This window comes from Brienomyrus brachyistius, unplaced genomic scaffold (assembly GCF_023856365.1).
Source record: "Brienomyrus brachyistius isolate T26 unplaced genomic scaffold, BBRACH_0.4 scaffold42, whole genome shotgun sequence".
NCBI lineage: Eukaryota > Metazoa > Chordata > Actinopteri > Osteoglossiformes > Mormyridae > Brienomyrus > Brienomyrus brachyistius.
In genome coordinates, this window is record NW_026042317.1 from 1,336,824 (window position 1) to 1,340,388 (window position 3,565).

Here is a 3,565-nt window from a genome sequence, read left to right on the forward strand (position 1 = left end):
AGGAACTTTTGACTTGCAAAGCGATTTGTCCATCACATTCAAATGATTTTGATGGTGATGCCGCCAATCACTGTGTGTTAACATATCTCAGCAATTCTTTGGTCGTTTGAGGCCAAACTTGGTATTTTTACTTGGGGCCACACCTTTGGGGAGTGCATCAAATTCTGTGTCATTTAACCACTGGGGTGGGACACGTTTCATTGACCTACAATATTTTTTCAAATACATTTTGATGTATTGGCCTTTCAAAAGTGGTTGCTATGACTGGGGATTGTCAGGATTTGTCAGTGTTTTTTGGAGCCTTTTGATCACCTTCATATCTATTCATAGATATCGTTTTTAAATGTGCAACAACATGGATTATTTGTGACTGTGAAAGTCATGACAGCCAGCTGATCAGCAGATTTATTTGCAAAGCCTTCACTACATAAAGTTCGTACCTCAATTCTTTTCATCTTTCCCAGCTAACGGCCTCCAGATTCTACCAGTAGTACAGAAGTACAGAGTAGCACTTGGTCACATTTTAAAGTGCAGTTCAGTCTTTAAAAAATCAACTAGCTAAAGTGTGATTTTGATGATGTTACCACATGTTATATAAGGGAAAAAAATGCAAACAAGTGACACTATATATGTATAAATGCAAAATGTTATGTGCTCAGAGCCAGGCTTGTTTAAAAAACTGATTTTAAACATGAATTTCCCAAGTTACCCAAAATGAATTAATAACAAATGTCACTTGGTGGGAAAAATTGTGTTTTACTGAATTGTAACAGAGGTAGTGAAGAGTATGAAAAGCACTTCAACTGTACATGGAAAGCAGAACACCACAAACATACAATTCACACACTGTTATCAGAGCTTCATTTTCTCTGAAGTAGAGTTCATGACATTTGGAGACAATTAACAGCTACACAACAAAGACAAATGACCCATACGAGTATAACAGCATAGGAATGGTATTCCTAAGTAAAGTCCAACTTCACAATTAAGCTGCATCTGTATTGATAAAACAGACAAACTTTATTACTTCAATGATGCATTGTTCAGCTTTATTTGCTCTTCTTGACAAAAAACGAATGTCCTTTATTTTACTGTGGGAGAAATAAACACAGTAGTATGATACATAGATTTAAAAAAAAAAATGACACAAACAAAAACATCAGTCCAGTTCCTGAAAATCTGATTTAGAAAAATACACCCCACAATTATGATTACATTTTTATATACAGTATATAATGCTATATATCAGGGTTCCCCAATTCCAGTCCTGGAGAACCAGTTTGCAAGGACCTGTCAAATACGCCTACTAAACCTGGCAATTGGCTAGTGAGCTGAATAAGGTGTTTGAGTATTAAAATCTGGGTGCAGACTAGGCCTGCAGGACTGGAACTGGGGAATCGTGGGGAACTGAAAGTTACCATCACCAAAAATAACTTTTATTTTAAAGTTTCATAATGAAATTAATTTGCTCATCAGGATATTCTGTTTGGCAAAGTATTCCAGTACTTGGGTTTTAAATTATCCATCGTAAATCTTTGTCACCAGATGCACAGTAATCATCCCGCTAAAGCAGAACTACACTGTCATCGTATTAAAGGGGTGAGTCTGCACACAGCATCGGTTGCTCCAGCATCCACAGTGTCATTCTCCCAAGTTACTATACAGCAATTAACAATCACTGACAGCCGCTAGTAATTAAATGCCTAATAACCATCATGTAGTGATTGAAAGTGATTCAGTCTCAGCCATGGCAAATGTAATCTTATGCATAGCTATTTAACAACAATAGTATTCCCAGATTGAGGTGAGTACGAGTACAATCTTTTCATAGCTATTTCCTAGCATGGAGTATGGCGTAAGAGGCAAGTTTATGCATGCAGACAATTGCATATTTCAACTGATATGGGAATGCCACTTTGGGGCCAATGACAGTCTGACCTCAGTAAAATTCCAGAAGATATTTTTCAGCCTGGATACTTCTCTCCCGTGTAGTAGTTCTCCGCTAAACAGCAACAAGAACTTAACATACATGATGGCACATAAATGTGATCTGCTGATTTCAGATCTGTAAGCATAAATTACCTTTGTTGTATTCCCTGGCCTTCATGCTAATTGGAGTTGCTAAATTAGGAGTGTATGTGTGCATGAACGATGAGTGAGTGTGCCCTGTGATGGGCTGGCCCCCCATCCTGGGTTGTTCCCAGCCTCGTGCCCATTGCTTCCGGGATAGGCTCCGGACCCCCCGCGACCCAGTAGGATAAGCGGTAGGATAAGTCACATATGTATCATCATAGTCAGTCTTACAGTATGACTAATTGTATAATGTGGTGTATTTCTAAGGAAACTGGTCCACCTGTAGTGAGCAGCAGGGAGAGTAGCAGTGAAAGTGACAACAATGAAGAACAGTGTAGTAGTGGAGATATTCTGCATATTATAAATAAGCCAAACCAGCCTAACGCCAAATCCATCCCTGTTCAAACATTGTCCAATAGGGTCCTCCATTTTCAGGAAAGGTGGTACAAAGAATATCCATGGCTTCATTATAGCCCCACAGTTAAGGGAATTCTCTGATTTCACTGTGTGAAAATATATACCATACAGAAAAGTACTATGTCAAAAAAGGCAGACCCTGCATTCTGCTCAAAGGGGTTCACTGGAAAAATGCTCTTGAAAGATTTGAACGCCATCAAAATACTAAATCCCATCATCATGCAGTCACAGTTAGTTGTCAAGAAGCAGTCCCAATAAATACACAACTCTCAACTGCCTGGTCAAAACAACAGGAAAATGCCAGACACTGCTTACGAATTATTGTAGGTGCAGTACAGTATCTTACTAGGCAGGGTTTGGCACTGCGTGGTCATGACAAAGACGATGGTAACCTATTTCAATATTTAAAATATAAAGCCAAGGATGATGCCTGTCTTTCTGACTGGCTATGCCATTGTCATGACTATACCTCTCCACAAGTGCAAAATGAGATTTTGCAGATGTTAGGAAACAGCATTGTCAGAAATATTGCACAGACTATCCAGTCTCTATCTGTCCTGCAGTTCTCAATCATTATAGATGGTACTCAAGATATCTCAGGTGCAGAGCAAGCGTCTATATGTTTAAGATATGTGGATGAGGGCCTGGTTCCACATGAGGTTTTTATTGGCTTATATGACATCTCAGGAACTACAGGAGTGGAGATTGCCAAGATGGCTGTGGATGTGCTTTATTTGAATATTCCGATGACATGTTTAAGAGGTCAGACATATGATGGTGTTGCCAACATGTCTGGAGCATATTCAGGTGCTCAGGCAGTGCTGAAGAAACATCAGCCATTGGCTTTATATGTACACTGTGGAACTCACTGCCTTAACCTAATCACACAGGCTGCGTGCCAAGCTAGTCCTTTAATTCGAGATGCTTTAGAGTGGGTACATGATCTAGGGTCATTAAGCAAACAGTCTGGAAAATTCAAAGCTATGTTTGCAGCTGTGGCAGCAGATTCAGATGTACCATCAGCATCACTCAGACCTCTCTGTCCAACCAGGTGGACAGTAAGGGGAACTGCTAT